Here is a 20112-nt window from a genome sequence, read left to right as displayed (position 1 = left end):
CTTAGAAGTGTTGTGTTTGTTAGAATTTTGAGTGTTCACAGATTTCTGGAACTGGAAAGACCTGTGGCAGAGCAGGTAGGCAGCTAAAATGGGGGGTCATGAGCCATTTGACTAAAGGGGAATGTTTGGCTCATCTAATATTGGCTCTTTGTATCCTAAATGGACATATGCAATATGCAAGTTATTTTTTCTGCTTTAAATTCCTCATGGATAGTGTCCAGTTAATAACAACAACAAATGGCCGTATGTAAGAATCAGTGGATGCTGCCCTGTAATTTGCTTACTTTTTTGAGCTCATATTTCTAAAGTCAATGTAATGCAACCTCTCCAAAATGTGCTCCTGGACATCCCCTTGCAGAAGGGCCGCGGCGAGGAGACGTGCCAGTCAGGGTGCAGTGTAGCAATGATGAAAAATACAATTTTCCTCTAGTTCTTAAATTATTCCTCCCCACCACTATCATGATCCCAATTCTACCTAACAAATCAGGCTGGAGCGGAGGATGTACTCTGGTACAGATAAGAACTGGAAACACAGGGAATTCAGGACAGATGAACCCCTCAGGACCAGTGGTGAGAGTGGTGATACCTGGAGGGAAGAGAGAAGGTGAGAGAGAAAGGGGGAACATATTTCAAGGACCTACATATAACCTCCTCCCTGGGGGATGGACAACGGAGAAGTGGGTGAAGGGCGACGTCGGACAGTGTAAGATATGACAAATAATAATTATTTATAAATTATCAAGGATTCATGGGGGAGGGAGGGGAGAGAGGGGAAAATGAGGAGCTGATATGAAGGGCTCAAGTATAAAGCATATTTTTTTGAGAATGATGAGGGAAACAAATGTACAGAAGTGCTTGACACAATGGATTTATGTATGGATTGTGATAAGAGTTGTATGAGCGCCCAATAAAAAGATTTAAAATAAAAAGTACACTAGGGCTAATTAGATATAGAAAGCAAATGTTTGTTAACATCAGAAGGAATGAGTACTGAAGAATAACATGAAATTAAGATATTTTTAAGCTGGAAGCACAATGGAAATGATTTGGAACTAATATATAAGATTTGAATATGGAAACATTTAAGAATCCAATAGAAATGACTTTTTGTGTCACAATCTTTTACAGAAACTTTAGAAGTTCACACGTACTCTTGGATATGTACAATATGCTTTTCTAGTCTATAGGTTTAATATCATATTGTGTTGCTTACTGGTAAAGTTATCTTACCTATTTTGTTTTATTTTCATTTTGGTGATGATGGGTTTTTAAAACCATAAAATGACTTGACTGGAAAGCACACGTGAAAGAAAGCAAACAGACCCTGAACTATTCATATGGTTATATATGTATGCATATGTGTGTATTATTGTTGTTGCAGACATTGTTTTACTTTCTGTTGTTGCCTCATTGCACTCAGTCTGGTGATGGTACATAGCATGTCTACCTGGAAGGGATAGGCGGAATAAACAAGCCGGAAGAGAGAACAATGGGATGAGAGATAAGGGGAGCATGGGGGTAGGGGAAGGGGAGAGGAAGGAAGAGGGTGTTAACAAGCACAGGGAAAAGGGAACAACAAGTGATCCAAAATCAATGTCAAGGAGGGTGCGGGAGGCCTTGCAAGGTTGGATCAAGGGCAATGGAACTGAGAGGAATGCCTAAAACCCAAATGAAGGCAGAACATGATAGTGGGACAAGAGGAAAGTACAAAGAAACAGAGGAAAGAACTAGGAGGCAAAGGGTACTCATAGAGATGTAAATACAGGCATATAAAGATGTAAATACATTTATATATGATGAGGGGGAAATAGATCTATGTACATATATTTATAGGTCGAGTATTAAGAGAAAAGATGGACAGTGGGCCCCTGCACAAGTACTCCCAACACAAGAACACTTTATTCTAACCATTTGGCAGTCTGAGATGCTCACCTACCTGGCATGATCACTGAAGACAATGGGTGCACAACAAAATGTGGTGAAGAAAGCGGATGATGCTTGGCTACCAAAAGATATAACACCTGAAGTCACTGAAAACAATGGGTGCACAAGCAAGTGTGGTGAAGAAAGCTGATTGTGTTCAGCTACCAAAAGATATAGCACCTGAAGCCTTAAAGACCTGAAGATAAACAAGCACCATCTAGCTGAGAGACAACAAAACCCACACGGAAGAAGCACACCAGCCTACCCCTACTCGATCGCTGAGGAAAAAGGGGGTGCATTATCAAAAGTGTTGAAGAAAGCAGATGGTGCCTGGCTATCAAGTGTTACAGCATCTGGGGTCTTACAGGCTTGAAGACAAACAGGAGGCCATCTAGCTAAGAAACAACAAAACCCACAAGGAAGAAGCACACCAGCCTACCCCGACACGAATGCTGAAGACAAAGCGGGTGCATAAGCAAATGCGGTGAAGAAAGTTGATGGTGCCAAGTTGTCAAATTACACAGAATCTGGGGTTCCACATGCTGGAAGATAAACAAGGGGCCATCTAACTGAGAAACAACAAAGCCCATACGGAAGAAGCACACCAGCCTGTAAGATGAGAAGGCGGCGAAAGGGTCAGGTATCAGGCAACAAAGACCCCCCCCCACCCAAAAAAAATCATAACATTGTGAATGAGGGGGAGTGCAGAGTGGAGACCCAGGGCTCATCCGGGGGAAATTGGACATCCCCTTGCAGAAAGGCTGCGGGGAGTTGAGGAGCAAATCAGAGTGCAGTGTAGTAATGATGAAATATGCAATTTTTCTGTAGTTCTTAAATGCTTCCTCCACCTCACTACCATGATCCCAATTCTACCTTACATATTCGGCTGGACCGGAGGAGGTGCACTGGCACAGATAGGAACTGGGAATACAGTGAACCCCAGACAGATGAACGCCCAGGACCAGTGGAGAGAGTGGCGATGGCGGGAGGGTGCAGGGAAGGAGAGGGAGAAAGGGGGAACAGAGGACAAGGTCTACATGTGGCCTCCTCCCTGGGGGACAGACAGCAGTGAAGTGGTTGAGGGAGACGTTGAATGGGGTAACATATGATAAAATAATAATAAATTATAAATTATCAGGAGGGAGGGGGAAAGGGGGAGCGGGGAGGGAGGGGGAAAATGAGCTGACACCAGGGGCTCAAGTGGAAAGCGGATGTCATAAGAATGATGAAGTCAACATATGTACTAAAGTGCTGGACACAGATGACGTAAGTACAAATTTTGATGAGTTGTTTGCGCCACTAATAAAATGATTATTTTTTTAAAAAAGAAACAAAAAAGTGACTTAACTCCAAATGAGATCCTTTTTCCTTCAGAGACATAAAGTGTTCTTCCATTTTTATGATTGCAATTGTGGTAGCAAATAAAAATAAAATAGTTATATAGCTTATTTCATTGTAACTGTAACCCCATGACAACAACAAAAGTCATTCATAATTAGAAAATATTAGGAAGACAAATGCACCATAATTACCTAGGATTTCTTGAGCCTACAAATGGGTGAAAACTAATAATCAACTTTTCCAGAAAAAAATGTATCTCTTACCATTTAAGTTCTATAATTTACACATCATTGTATTAGTAAATATGAGCATCAAATGATTCTTTTGAAGTAGTGCTTACAATTCCAATCAACCCCTATAGTTGTGTTTTCTTTTCTTTTCTCTTTTTTTTAATCATTTATTGGGGGCTCATACAACTCTTATCACAATCCATACATACATACATTGTGTCAAGCACATTTGTACATTTGTTGCCCTCATCATTCTCAGAACATTTGCTTTTTACTTGAGCCCTTCGTATCAGCTCCTCATTTTTCCCTCCTCCCTAGTGTTTTCTTAGGATTTCTTATAGCCACCAACATTTCTGTATCTCCAAAATCCATCCCCTTACACATATGCATTCAAACAAGTACTTTAAAAATTGAAATTAGTGCCAAAGCACAAAAGCTTTGACTTTCAGTTTTGACTAAATGAAATTAAAGAACAATACAAACATCATAGAAATTCATAAGTATAGAACTCTTTCACTATTAAAAATTAATAAACATTAGCTGAACATTGTCTTATGTCCTGTGTTCCAGGTGATCAAGAGAAAAAATAAATTAGGTACACCTTCTTTCAAAGACAAACAGTCTGGAGAGGACTTCACAGGAAAAGTAATATTTTTAAAGAACTACCATGGGTTCCCAAATTTATTTGTCTTATCTCACGCTTTTCAGAAGAAAAAAGAAAAGACTGAGTGCCCCCACTGTAATTAAAAATATTTGTACTATAGTCCATAATCCAGGAGAAAGTGTAGCTGTCTGCTTTTGCAGCTCCAGCACCCCTGGATCATTCCAGCACCTCTTACGAGGCAGTATTGCCCATTTTGTGGAAACACTGGTCTAGACAAAAAAATAAGTTACATCAAGTTATATTTCATGTGATATTCTTTGATCCAAAAATATACTGAAAAGTGTAAATTAAATGAACTTGGAATTTTCCCCAAATATCACTTCACTTTTATTAGGAACTTAATAACAGGCAATTTCAATTTGTTATCTTAAAAGGGCTCAAGGAATAAGAGTTACTGTCCAATAAATAAGAAGCCCTGATGGCATAATGCATTACATGTATGACTGCTAACCACAAGTCAGCTATTCGAGCCTACCAGCCACTCTGCAAGAGAAAGATGAGACTTTCTGTTCCCATAAAGATTTCCAGCCTCAGAAACCCACAGGAAAAGTTTTATTCTGTTCTATGGGGTTACCCTGAGTCATAATAAATTGACTGACAGTCAGTTTGGTACAATAAATAGAGATTCAAATATTGTGAAACCCAAAATGGGTTTGTGAGAGTTCCAATCTTATTATTGATGGCACAACTTCTGTACCTGTGCACAGAAATTCTTAAAAGTTAAAATTTGTCTTGTACAGAAGCTTGGAGTCAGCCTCACTGCTGAAACATTTAACGTGAATTTTCTATTGACTTCATTATATTAAAATGTGTTCAAATATTTACTGAATAGTTTGAAGAAGAAAACTTAGATCTTCAAAATGTTTATGAAAATTGCCTTGAAGCCTTACATTTTCAACTCTCTAAATTGCCTTCATACCTTCCCTATTTGGGTCTTTTCTATTTGGTTTTCCATTCTTCTCAAGCTGTATTCTGGTCTTGCAGTATCCAATGTGTTGCCTCTGTATATATTGCATGGCTTCCAACACCCAAAAGAAAAACCCTCTGCCATCTAATAGAATCTAACTCATTGTGACCATATGGGACAGAGAAGAACTGTGCCATTTGGGTTTCCAAGCCTTTAAATTGTTTTTTGCTTGTTTTAATCATTTTATTGGGGACTCATACAACTCTTATCACAATCCATACGTACATCAATTGTATAAAGCACATTTGTACATTCATTACCCTCATCATTCTCAAAACATTTGCTCTCCACATAAGCCCCTGTCATCATTTCCTCATTATCCCCCTCAATCCCTGCTCCCCCCTCCCTCATGAAAGCTTGATAATTTATAAATTATTATTTTGTCATATCTTACACTGTCTGACATCTCCCGTCACCCACCTTTCTGTTGTCCATCCCCCAGGGAGGAGATTATATGTAGATCTTTATAATTGGTTCCCCCTTTCCAACCCACCCTCCCTCCACCCTTCCAGTATCGCTACTCACAACACTGGTCCTGAAGGGTTCATCCACCCTGGATTCCCTGTGTTTCCAGTTCCTCTCTCTACCAGTGTACATCCTCTGGTCTAGCCAGATTTGTAAGGTAGAATTGGGATCATGATAGTGGGAGCGGGGGGGAAGCATTTAGGAACTAGAGTAAAGTTGTATGTTTTATCCTTGCTACATTGCACCCTGACTGGCTTGTCTCCTTCCCGAGACCCTTCTGCAAAGGGATGTCCAGTGGCCTACAAATGGGCTTTGGGTCTCCACTCGACACTACCCCCCTCATTCACAATGACATGATTTTTTGTTCTGATGATTCCTGTTACCTGATCCCTTCGACACCTCGTGATCGCACAGGCTTGTGTGCTTCTTCCATGTGGGTTTTGTTGCTTCTGAGCTAGATGACCGCTTGTTTACCTTTAAGACCCCAGATGCTATATCTTTTGATATCCGGGCACCATCAGCCCTCTTCACCACATTTACTTATTCACCCGCTTTGTCTTCAGCGATTGTGTCGGGAATGTGAGCATCATGGAATGCCAGTTTAATAGAACAATGTATTCTTGCATTGAGGTAGTACTTGAGTGGAGACCCAATGTCCATCTGTTACCTTGATACTAAACCTATAAATATGTGCAAATAGATCTATTTCCCCATCCTCAGATATAAATATATTCACATATGTACATGTCTTTATTTAGACCTCCATAAATGCCCTTTGCCTCGTAGCTCTTTCCTCTAGTTCCACTATAATACCTTTAATAAGGTAATAATTCTTTTTCCAATATTTTGACCTTTTGGTCTTTTTCTATAATTTATAGGTCTGTATTATTCTCATATTTAAAACTAGGGTGATACATTTATAGCTGGAAATATAGTGGAACAACATATCTAAGTAAGAAAAGCTGATGTAGTCTACCCAATTTGATTTTCTGAATTAGCACCCCAAGTAACCCCAGAAATAGACCCAAAAATCAATACACCAATAAAAAAAATTGTTGTTGACCTGTGTATTCGGGATGTAGTATATATGCAGTGTGAATATAAAAAAAACCCAAGTCAAGGAATTTTCCATAATCTCATCCGCTGTAAAGCTGGACAAAGAATAAGGAACACCAGAGCATTAACCTTTGAATTATGTTGTTGGTGAAGATTATTGAATATACCATGGACAAACAAATCTTTCTTGGAAGAAGTACAACTAGAATACTCCCTAAAAGTGAGGATGGCAAGTCTTTGTCTTATGTGCTTGGGATATGTTGTCTGGAGGAGCCAGTCCCTAAAGAAGGATATCATGGGAAAGTAGAGGGTCTGCAAAAGAGTAAGATCACCAAGGAGCTGGGTTGACAGAGCGGTTGCAGCAACTGGCTCAAACATAGGAGTGATTATAAAGATGGTGCAAGAGAGGTAGTATTTCATTCTGCTGTACATAGGTTTGCTGTGAGTTGGGATTGACTAAACAGCATCTCACATTTGTGGTATGTATGTCTCCCTCACAAGAAATATTAGCCTTTCTAACATTTTTCCAATGTCTAATTTAATGACATTATGTTTGTAATGTTGTGTAGCCATCATCAAAATCCATTTCCAGAATTTTCCATCATCCTTAACCGAAGCTCAGTGATTATTAAGTGATGGATTCCCATGCTCCAGGTCACTGCTAAAAAATTTTATCTCTTTACATTCGCCTATTCTAGATATTTCCTGTAAGTGGAATCTTAAAAATATTTTTTCTTTTTGTGACTCATTTATTTCCCTCAGCATAATATATGCAAAGTTCATCCATGTTGTACCAGTAGGACTTCATCTTTCTTATAAGTGAGTAAAATTCCATTGTGTATATTTGGTACATTTTGGTTATCCATTTCTCCATTGGTGGAGATCTGTGTGGTTTCCACCTGTTAGCTATTGTGAGCAATACTCCAATGAACATTAGTATGTAAGTATTTGTTCGTATTCCAGGTTTCAATCTGTGGGGTATATACCGAGAAGCCATCAATCAAACCCAAGGTTATTACTGAGCATGTCAAATCCTTACCTGCTGTTTAGGAATAAGAAGCAGCAAAAAGCCTTGTGAATAAAAGTGATACCATATTATATGCTTTCTTCCTTAGTTTTCCATTGTCATCTGAACATATCACTTAAAAGGCTTGTCTCAGGGTCTCTCTGTTGTCTTTAAAAATATTGAGGAAATGTTTCTTTAAATTTTCTATCAGGTCTCAACTTGATAATTAATCAGAAGCAGCCTATTCCACCATTGCTTTCAGATTTATTATAACAAAATAAACACCTATGTTTACTGTGCACTTTGAATGCAGTGTGGATAGTGTATAGTCCTACAATGACTGTAGACTGTGGTGTTATGGAAATGGCAGGAAAATGATGAAATAGAGTATTTGAAGGATCATTCTGGTGACAATGTGGGAGCTTCCTTTGCCTTCGTTGATCCTTATATTTTACTTGATATCATTTTCAATAATTCAATCCCTCCAGATGATGCATCCAAGTGAGAAATTGGAAATCTCAGTCAATAGTCTGTAATTGTTTTCACTGTCTAATTTTCAGAATTAGATTTCCTTAATCTGTAAAATCTACTTAAACCTGTTCATCATGAGTTTCCCTGCTGGTTTTCAAAACACTAATTTAGCACTGTAACAACACATGAACCATGACAGTATATAGAAAACCGATAGATGGGTAGGGGACTTGTTTTCAGATATCACAAAAGTGGAATCAACTGGTGATTGGAAAAGTGATGCCATTTTATGACATTCTTTCATTTTTTGACATAACATGATCCCGAACTTGAAAAACCTGTACATGGAAATAAAGTCATCCAATACAATAAAATCAGATATAAAAGGTAATTTTCTATTTCAGACAAGTTGGAATTTTTATTTTGACCCTGAAGTTTGAAGACTATCTTCAGCAAACTATTGTAGTAGCCTAGCTTCTAATTTGTAAAAGATTCATTTAAATTGGAACTCAGTGTAATACTATAAACCCTTTTTAAGCACCTCTCTGCAAAATATTGAGCTAAGTGCTATGGAATATACTGCATATCTTCAAAATATTCTCCAATTAGTGAGTGGATTTGGAGATTTTAATGTCATTAATCCAAATCTTCTTATTCCTTTTAAAATTATTTAATACTCTTTCCACTATATCATGAAATCGACTGCTGGAGGTTAGTAGGGTAGATACAACACATTATAAAAGCAAAATAAATAGGTTAGATTACTATAGGTATATGGAGAAGGGGTTTGGGTCTGCTTAGAGAAGAGGAACCTTAAGATCATTTTAATTGTCAAGGTAACATGAATTTATAAATAATGATGTCAAATCAAGGGCAGTAGAAATGGTACATTCACTTATGAACCTACATCTTTGAAGATCGGGATGAAATGGTCCTCGGGAAAAGAAGAAAAGTTTATATGGAAGTCAGGAAATTATAGCTATCTTATAAAATTCATGGTTGAGCGGACTACTTAGTACTTACCTACCCATTTTAATATACATGCAGGTTATACTGCATCTTTTCTCAAGCATGTTCCATTTTCAGGAAAACATAAGCAGGTTATAAATAAATTATTAATTTGGGGCGGCATGCAAATGATAGTATTCAAAATCTCAGTGCAAGGCATATAGCATCTATCTACTAAATTTAGATTGATATTCTTTTCACCAATTATTTAGTTTTTTTGTTTTTTCTTCCTAGAGGTACTGGAACATTGTCCCTCTAAAAGCCTGATCAACCATACACCACAAAATTAGTTGTTTTATAAAATATAGCCAAATTCCCAACTCTGTTTTCTTGACTTAATAATCAAGCAGAATTCCTCAGAGATGGGACTACATATAATGTAATAATTTAAAATAGATATTGAAATAATAGATGCCTGAAACAAAAACTATCACTGGGTGTACAGAAGTAAACGTTCATCAGACCATATGGAAAACAATGTAACATATCTGGTAGGAGGAATACCCTACTATGCTATTTGTTCTACATTTGGACCAATACCTATAGGCCCAGAAAAAACCTCAATAAATGATGAAAGACTGTCTTTTGGCTATTTTGTAACTTCATCAATTCTCTTTAAAGTCTGTATTTTAGATTCTGCCAATCAAGTATTAAAGTGTTTACTGCCTTTAAAAAAATAGACACATATTGGCATTTCAATTTTTAACCAATGTTTATAGTCTGTCGCTGAGTATGATGAAATGCTTACTGAACTCATGAATCATTATAAAGACAAGTTTTAAAGTCACTTCCTAAAATTATTTCACTGTTACCATCATTCTAAGATGACCTGGCCACAAACATTGATGTGCATTTCTAGAAGTGGGAATTACAAGGATTGTTAGCACACTTTTATGTACTCCAACTTGTATTTTCGAAAAGTCACTGTACATTGGTTGAAACAATAAGTGACTGGGGTAAAACTAAATTCACAATTTTTATATCATTTAATTTGGAAGTAAAAAATGAAAACTCCCAAAGGCATAAATGTCTTAAATACTAAATTGAATATTTAAATTTAAATTCTGAGCTAAGACACCACATAATAACAAATCCATAATAACAATAGTTGTAGAGAAAGTCATTTTGAAAGTTTGAAAACTCAAAGAGAAATTAGAATAATTTCAAGGTTTCAATTTATATTGTAACTTATTTTATTTTGCAATATGGAAAAAAGTAGGGTTCTTTTTCCAGTAACAAACAAGAAAGGAAAGTTCTATCACTCTAGAGCAAGTTCCTATGAAAACGAAAAGAGTCTAATTTGATGTAGGAAAAAAAATAAAAGTGAGAGATTTAGGGCATGTGTCAGTATTTCTTGAGTGACCATGGAAAAATAATTTTCCCATTGGTGTTTAACAAAGGCAGGAAAAGATCTGGGGAAGTAAGGTATGAAGGATGTAAAGAAAAATACAGGTAAGAATATCAGACAGGATCAGACGTATGAAGGAAAAGATAGACAGAAATACAGTCAATAAGTAGAGATAGAGAATGAGGACAGCAGGTAGAGAAAAGGAGTTTGAACTTCTGAACATAAAATATTTTCTCTAGGAGGAAAAACATAAGGTATTGATTCAGATTGACCTGAAATTGATTATGTGATCACAACTAAGTTAATATAACCTCTAAGCTTAAGTTCCCTGACATGAAACTATGTTACTGAAACCTATGATGCAAAATGATTGTGAAGATCAACAGTTGTTAAACAATTTTAAATGCTGAGTACACAAGTGGTTCTGGATAAATCATAGTAACAAAGCAATTATTACGGTAGTGATGATAATTATTTGAGGATCAGATTATTTTTAAAATGGTTTTCTGGAAAGGACAATGTCCATCACGTTAATGATTCCTAATTTTGGTTTTATCTTCCATAGCTAACTTTACTAGTTATCCAAAATCCCATGATGAAATTTTCAAAATAAAATTAAAAGAAATTTGTTTCATAATTCTGACAATAATTATGAGCTGGACTTTACTTTTAAGAATTCAAATAGAGACTAGAGACAGGGGAGTAGTTGAGACTCCACGGGCTTCACATGAAGGAGCCTGGATATGATGATGGTGGTAGTAACATGAAAAGGCATATATGATAAAATTACACAAAACTAGATACACACCGAAAAGTACCTGTATAATTATTGAAATATGCATAACTCTGGGATTATATCAATGTCTAATTCCTGGTTTTGATATTGTATTATAATTTTGCATGATATTGGCACTATGGGAGGTTGAATGAAGAGTGCATAGGATATCTCTGTACAGCATTTTGTTGCAACTCTTTGTGAACCTATAACCCACTGCCAATGAGTCAATTCTGACTCATAGTGACTACCCTATAAAACAGAGCAGAATTGCCTATAGGACTTCTGAGGCTATATATTTTTACAGAAGTAGACAGACTCAAAATAAAATGCTTTCCTGTCTTTCCTTCATACCTTCCCTCCGTCTCTCTCTCTCTCTCTCTCTCTCTCTCTCTCTCTCTCTCTCTCTCTCTCTCTCTCTCTCTTCTCTCATATACTAAATAGTGATAAATTACAGAAAGGAGTATGTGTCTCTTAATAGTATAAAGGTACGTGGAAGTTCTAATTCCTGGGTGAAAGTAGAGTGGTATAACTTAATTCCAAGCCATTTTATTTGATCTATCAGTTTTCATATTGGGCAAAGTCTCTCCAAATATTGTGAAATAATGCTGCTACAGACTTGTTTCTGCCTTCCAACTGAATTTCTGACTTCATGATTAAGGATTTGCTTCTGGAGTAATTTTTAGGGAGTCCAATTGACATGTTGATACAGACAACTTCATTTACAGCTAAATTAAAGCACTGTCTCCTGGGAAAATAAGAATTATTCTCAAGAGACTAATACTAGGAGTGATAGTAGAACATGATGATCTATATTATAAGGGAAATATTTCAGCTCTATGTATGTAAAACTGGTTTGGTGATTCAAATTTTAAAATGATATATAGGGCTGTTTGATATAGTGACTGCTATGTCAATCCCCTATGTCTGCTTATTTTATTATCATCACCTTGCATATTACCTATTATTCAATAAGGATCCAAAGCATTTTTTAAGTAGAAAAATAAATGGCCACCTGAATGAATAACAGTTAATTGATGAACATATAGGAGGGACTCAAGAAAGGAGAAGACAATGGCAAAGGAACTTCTATATTCCTATATAGCTGTAGGTTTCTAAGGGTGTTGACAGTATAAAATGTAAAATCAGGACATAGGACTGTGGATTCTAAAGTAATGATGTTTATACTGAGAGCTTTTCCAAGGGAGCTCCAGTTTGAGTTAAAGGATAGGAACTGTAGGAAAAGAAGTAGAGGCGTGTGACAAGGATAGAAATGGAACTGTCATAAAGGTAACAAAAATTAGATAACTTGTCCCAGAGATGAACATTATTTTTACATTCTTTGTCAGTGGCGAGATATTCAAGGCCATGCTGGGAAATGAAGCTTAAAGCAATGCTCAAACAATGACAGTGAAGCCAATATGGAATTGTCCCCAATATAAGATTACTCTGTTGAGTTTGGTTGAGTAATGCTTTCTTCCTCATACAGAAAATTAATTCTAACAGGAAACTAAGGATTGAAGCAAGCTTGAACACTGGAAGTTGTCATATTCTTATTCCAGGTTTTCATTCATCAGAAAAGACTCTACCTGAAGACACAAACAAGGAAGGAACCTCACCATTGCTTGAAATGAGCATTATATAAGTTGTAACTCACTGATCACGGGGGTAGATGGATTTGAAAAGCATCTGGGTAAGAAATCAGCCAATCAATGTCACTTAGATACTCAGTCTAATACTCAAAGTCTTCCTGCCTAAAATACATAATAGCAAAGCCATTCACAACACCACTATATTCTTAATAAAAAACACATTCTCTCCTTCCCCACACCCATTGTTTTTTTTTTAACTGTAATAAAGTCAAAATACATGTTCCATGATTGGCAAATATTAAAACATTACTTTTTCTAATTATCTTTTGTTTTTCCAACAAACCAAAGGAAGTAACTAGTATTTTGAAACTATTCTGTTATATCCAAAATTATTTTCCATAACAAAATTAATCTCTAGCTTCCTAGCTAGCTCACATTTTACAATTTATATGATGTGACTTATTTGTACAGAATTAAATTCTACTGAGTTTACAGTATGGTCCTCTCCATTAAATATTTTCTATTGAATTATGTTTTCAATAATTCTGTAAAATCCTTTTTCTATTTTCCATATTAAGAAAAGGAACCATAATAATAGTTTAAGATAATATCTGGAAAGATCACTTCAAGGTAGGGGAACCACATTGGGACTTCTGTGGCAGTTGCTGGTTTGGGGACTGGGAGATTGAGTGGTAGTTTGGGTCATGCAATTGGGCCTCATGACACCTGAGGGATCTGCTCCAGCCTGTGGGTCAACCGTCCATGTGGTGATGATCCTCCCTGACGCCCCCTCACCCAACCTGCTCCTCCAACCCCCTGTATGCACTTCAGAGGTGCCATAGCTTGTGACCTGGTGCTCAGGCCACTCCAGCCTGCACCACATGCGCCTTGCAGATCCCAGGAGTCACAGCACCCAAAGGTCCCCGGGAGGCACAGTACCCCATGTACCCAGTGCCACCTTTGCTGCCTGTGACCACCCTACCCCACCCATGCTGCACGAGAGGGTCACTCAAGCTGACCTTCAAATACATAATTGTGACTGTCTAAGGAGTAAGTAAACCCCAGTGAGATAGAGACACAACTCAATCCCACAGCACAGTAGGCTCCAGGTAGTCCTTAGAATCATTCTTATTAACCCCCAAAAGAGATAGAGCACAGGGCCCCTGGACTCCATTGGGAATGGCACCAAGTTCCACCAAAATGATACACAGGAACAACCCATATCAGCAACCACTACAAGCAAGCAAGACAAACAAAAACACAATATCTGAGGAGGACCTCAATCTAGCAACATACATAGTAGAAGCAGACTTTTAATCTCCACAGAAAAATCTCCAGAATTCTGATTTTAGTCATAAAGGACAACAGGGAATCAATATAGAAAAAACGGAGAAATCATATATATACTAAAGGGAAATACGAGAGTTAAGAGATGATCCAATGGAACCAAAAAATACAGCAAGAGACCACACCAACAGGCTGAAAGAAGCAGAGAACAGCATCAGAGACCTCGAAGATAGTCTAGCACATTTTAACAATCATGAAAGGCAATCAAAGAAGATAATCAAAGAAGCTGAATAAAATGTGAGAACAATGAGTGATGCTATGAAGAGGAACAAAATTCGAATATTTGGGATTCCAGAACAAGACATAATGAAGTAATCAATAGCCAAAATAGCAAGGGAATTCTGGGAAGAAAGCTCTCCCAATTTAATGAAGAAGAATCCAGGAAGCAGAGAGGACACCAATCAGACTGAAACCCAAGAAGAACACACCAAGGCATATAGTAGTCAAATTATGCAACTTTGAAGAAAAGAAGAAAATCATAAGAGTAGTTGGAGAAAAAAATGCAATCACCTATAAGGGTAATCAGAGAAAAATATGCTCATATCTATCAGCAGAAACCATGAAGAAGAGGAAATAGCGGAGTAGCATCTTCTAAAATTTGAAGGAGAATAGTCATAACCCAAGAATCCTCTATCCCATCAAAATAGACAGAGAGGTAAGAGTTTACCCAGATACAGAAACTTAGAGAATTCTTTTAAAAAAAGAAAGAAAACACTACAAAATATTCTTTCCAACTCACTTTTGAGAGCAGTCCAACATCCACTGAGCACAAACATGAGACCACCACATAGTGTCTAAGTATCCAGAAGTCAATGCACTGAAAGCAACGCCCAAGATGTCATTGACCCAACGGTGAAAAAAAGTCAAGAATGAATCCCCCACAAATACACAACACAAGGAGGGAGATATCTAACACACAAGGTACTAGATGACAGCAAAGAATCCACAGATGGAGTTAATAACTCTGAATATCAATGGTTTGAATCCCCCCATTAAAAAACAAAGGCTAGCAGACTGGATTAGGAAACAAAATCCATCAATCTGTTGTCTTCAAGAGACACGTTTCAAGCTCACAGACAAAAACAGACTTCAGATCAAAGGCTGACAAAAAGTATATCAAGCTAATGGCAATTTTTAAAAAGCAGGAGTAGCAATCTTAATCTCTGAAAACATCAATCTCAAGGTGTAGGACATAACAAGAGATAAGTATGGCCACTATGTCATTCTTAAGGAATCAATAGACCAAGAGCCAGTGAGCATAATAAACATATATGTGCCCAAAGAGAGACCTGTGAAATTCATCAATCAAATCCTTCAAAAGTGGAAAAAATATATCACAGAATCAACAATCACAGTAGGAGACTTCAATATACCACTCTTCTGAGAAAGACAGATGAGTGGGAACGAAGCTCAAAAAGGAGGTTACAGAACTAAACTCTGAAATCAGACAACTCAGCTTGTTAGATATATTCTGAGCTCTCCACACAATGGGGAAAAAATCACCTTCTTCTCAAAAGCACATGGCATATAATTAAAAGTAGATCACATGCAGGGACACATGTCAAGCTTGAGTAAATTCAAACATATAGAGGTCACTTAGACTTCCTTCTCAGAAAATGAACAAAAGAAAGATAAAAAATATAAATGACAAACACTTGGAAAATGAATAACTTACTTCTTCAAAAGGAGGGGCTACTAGCACAAATTAGAGATGAAATTAGAATTTTTTTTTTAGAAACTAATGAGAATGAGAATACAACATATCAAAAGCTATGAGACACAGCAAAGACAGTTGTCAGAGGATGCTTGTTAGTGATAAATGCACATATAAAGAAGGAAGAGAGATGGATAGTTGATCCACTATGACAAAACCTTCAGCAATTGGAACAGAGTCAAAAGAGTAATCCTTCTAACAACAAAAGAAAGAAATTATGAAACTCAGGGTGGAGATAAATGAGTGGAAAATCAAAAAAAATGATGGAAAATCTATTCAGTAGCAATCTGTTGGGTTTTTTTAAAAGATTAACAACACCAACAAACTTTTGGCAGACCTAACAAAATATAGGAATGAGCAGAAATCAATATTTAGGATGAAGTATGAAACAGGGAAAATTACAACAGGCCCTAATGAAGTTAAAAGACTACACAGTGCAACAAAGAAGTCAATTGGGTTGCTATATAAAATTTATGAACTTACAGAAAAAGAGATCAAGAAGGTAGCACCCTTCATAATAGCCAAGTATAAATTGAAATACTAAAAATAGAGATTTATGTGACAGTTACATAATCTCCTGTCAACTTGCGAGTGAGTGGAGTCTAGCCTGTCGATCAGGTTGCAACATGATGATTTTATTTTGAGATGCCACAGAGATAAATTGCTCACACTCTCTCTGCTTCATCTTCCTCCTGACAAACCACATGGAGCTACACTGATTCAGCCAGAGCCCTGAAGCTGCAGGAGCCACGTGGAAACCCACACCATCACTGAGATGGTTCCACTGCCACTGGATCCGCAATACTTTCCACCTACTGGCCTGTGACCTTCCTGCATTCAGCATCATAGCATGTGTTCTGTGAGTCTGAAGAGGAATTCATAGACTGGTATCGGACATAAGGGCTAATATTGAACTTATGGACTTGATCTAGCCTGGGCTGGGAAGTTTTTTTTTAATATACAATTACTCCTTGATATAAAGTTCTCTATTACACATATATGAGTGTCTATGAGTTTGTTTCTCTCATCTACCTGAACTAGCATAATCTGTATGAAGAAAAAACAAACTATAAAACAGTATTACAAGAAATGAAAAGGGACCTTCACAAATGGAATACTATCCCATGCTTGAGACTGGAAGACTCAATTCTGTAAAGATGTCAATCCTACCTAAGGCACTCTCTAAGCTCAATGCAATACTGATACAAATAACTGCATCCTTATTCAAAGAAATGGAAAAACTGACTACCAACTTCATATGGAAAGGGAAGAACCCCAGAGTTGACAAAAATCTCCTAAAGAAGAACAAAGTAGGTGGGCTCACAATACCTTATTTAAAACTGATAATACAGCCATAGTTGCCAAAACAGTATGGTACTGGTATAATGATAGATACTAGGACAAATGTATAAGAACAGAAAATCCATAAAGAAAAACAGCAGCATACATAAAACTGATATTTGACAAGGGCCCCAAAAATATCAAATGGGAAGTGGATGCTCTTTTTAACAAATGGTGTTGAGAAAACTAGATAATGCAGTTTTTCAGAAGAATGAAGCAAGACTTTACTCCATACACAAGACCTCACTCCATGCACAAGAACATATTCAAGATATACCACAGACAAAGTTTAAAACCTTAACACAGGGAATAAATGGGCTGTACCAAATAAGGATGGATACACACCCACAGGAATATAAAATAGACAAGTGGGACCTACTAAAGATAAAACACTTGTGTACATCAAAAGACTTCATCAAGAGAGTAATGAAAGAACCCAGACTGGGAAAAGATATTTTTTGGTAATGACATATCAGAAAAAGGGCTTATTATTAAAATCTACAGAATCCTGCAAGTCCACAATAGGAAAAAATGGATAGCCTATTGAGGAGATGGGCAATAGATGAGAAATTTCACAAAAGAGTAAACTTGAATGGCCAATAAACGTGAGAAATATTCCCAGTTACTAGCCATCCAGGAAATGCAAACAAAAACAACCATGAGATACCACCTAGCACCCACAAAGATAGCCCAATTCAAAAAAACAAGAATCAACAAATGTTGGAGGGGGTCTGATGAGATAGGAGCTCTCATCCACTGCTGGTGGTCTTGTAGATATGTACAGCTACTTTGGAAAGTGATTTGGCGATATCAAAAACAGATGGAAATAGAGTTACTTTTTGACCCAGCAATTCCATTAATGGGCATATACCCAGAAGAAATAAGAAACAGATCATGACCAGATAGCTTCTCTCCAATGTCCATTGCTGTGCAATTCACAATCACAGTGTTGGAAACAGTCTACATTTCCATCAATAGAGAAATGGGTTAAAGTACTCTGATATGTACACACAATGGAATACCTACCGCCCATCCCTAAAAACAGTGATGAAAGGATGAAACACCTCATCCAGTGGAAAGAGTTGGAGGATATCATGCTGAATGAATTTAGCTAAGCAAAAAAGGTCAGGTAAATTTTAGTCCATTGAGGTAAGTTCAAACAACAGAACGGGCACAAGAGAAATTGCACAAAACACACAATTCCTGGGCTGAGAACTAAATACTCTGGCATGAGCGATACCAAACCCAATGATGCATACATCATCAAAAAAAGATGCAAATAGCACCTGTGCTGAAAGCATTTTCCCCAGCCCCCACTGTCATATGCCTTTAAGGCCAACAGAGGGTTGGAGGAAGAAAACAAATATGGCAATGGGGGGCGTGTCAGGGACTAATCCACCTAAGGGGAGGGTATTGTTTATATCTCCACAGGAAAGGGAGAGAGCAAACCTCATACCAGTGCACCAATTCCCGAGGGCAATGTTCCTGCTCCAAGCAGCTCATTCATAGAGAAGACTGTAGGGCTGGCCTCAGCCTGAGACATGATGTCCCCTCCTTAGATGAGAGCACTGCAGAGGACATCCCTGAAGATACTTCTCCCTATATAAGATAGGCAGGATAAGAAATCCCAAGGAGACCGTGATGAGACCGATGGTTCCAGAGGGTAGAAGGTGCATGGGAGAGGAGCAGGCTGGGGGTAGGTGAGCAGTGGGACAATAATGAAAGGGACAGGGAGATAGCAAGGGTTCTAAAATTGACAATGAGTAGGGTGTAGCGTTCCTGGTCGTGTTTGATCAATCAGAATGCATCCAAGAGGAATTGCTGAGAGTTGCATAATGGATAACCATGATAGTGGGGCAGGAAGAAAGGAAAAGAAAAAGAAAGTAAAAATTATATATATGTATATATATGTACATATATGTATATATATATACATGTGTGTGAATATATACATATTTATAAATATATTTATATTTATATATATATTTACCTGGAAAGGGAGATACCATGATCACGAAGGTGTTTTTCCCAGGGCTTATCCATTGCACTCCGGATGTGCTGACCCCTGCGATTTCCTCAAATATGGGAAACTCGACTCCATAATTTGTGGTAGTGGGGGACTGTGTTCGCACTCTCCCCTGAAAACAAGGGAACAAAATTATATTTATGTATTTGTCTATAAATGTAAACACAACAAGGAAGCAGAAGGACTTTGGGCCTCTACTTAAATCTTACCTAAATACAAGATTGGTTTGTTCTAATATTGTGGTACTGTATAATACCCACCATCTGCACACAATCGCAGAAGACAAAATGGGTGCATAAATAAATGTATTGAAGAAAGCTTATCGTGCCTGGATATTAAATGATATAGCATCTGAGGTCTTAAAGGCTTGTAGTTAATCAAGCAGCCATCTAGCAGGGAAGCAACAAACCACATGAAAAAAGCACACCAGCCTCTGTGATCATGAAGTGTCAACAGAAATTGGTATCAGAAGTTCCAAAAGAAGCAGTCAAATGAATATGAGCAAAGTGGACAAAGTGGAGATCCAAAACTCACCTGTAAGACACTTGGACAGTCCCTCACAGAAGGGCCACATGCAAGAGAAGATAAATCTAGGGTGTGGTATAGCACTGCAGAAACACATGTAACTATCCTCTAGTTCTTTAATATTTCTTTTTTTATTCTTTATAGTTTTATTGATATAAAATTCATATAGCATATCCTTCCTTTTAAAAAGACTTCTATACACATCATCCCAATCAGTTCTTTTTTTTAATTTTTTATTTATTTTTTAATCATTTTATTAGGGGCTTATACAACTCTTATCACAATCCATACATACATCAATTGTGTAAAGCGC

General features: G+C 37.3%; 1 non-coding gene and 1 pseudogene across 1 annotated transcript; one reads left to right on the top strand and one right to left on the bottom strand.

Annotated features, from left to right (window-relative positions):
- Nucleotides 1-20112, bottom strand: part of LOC101649762 — a 52681-nt pseudogene that overhangs the window by 18957 nt on the left and 13612 nt on the right.
- LOC115872673 lies at nt 19231-19389 on the top strand. Its single transcript, XR_004047996.1, has one exon. It is a non-coding gene; the product is annotated as a U1 spliceosomal RNA (small nuclear RNA).

The sequence above is a fragment of the Echinops telfairi genome, unplaced genomic scaffold (genome assembly GCF_000313985.2).
Source record: "Echinops telfairi isolate 266 unplaced genomic scaffold, ASM31398v2 ScPeMD7_7436;HRSCAF=8474, whole genome shotgun sequence".
Classification (NCBI taxonomy): domain Eukaryota; kingdom Metazoa; phylum Chordata; class Mammalia; order Afrosoricida; family Tenrecidae; genus Echinops; species Echinops telfairi.
The sequence above is the reverse complement of the archived record's forward strand: the minus strand, read 5'-3'. Positions and strand labels throughout refer to the sequence as shown.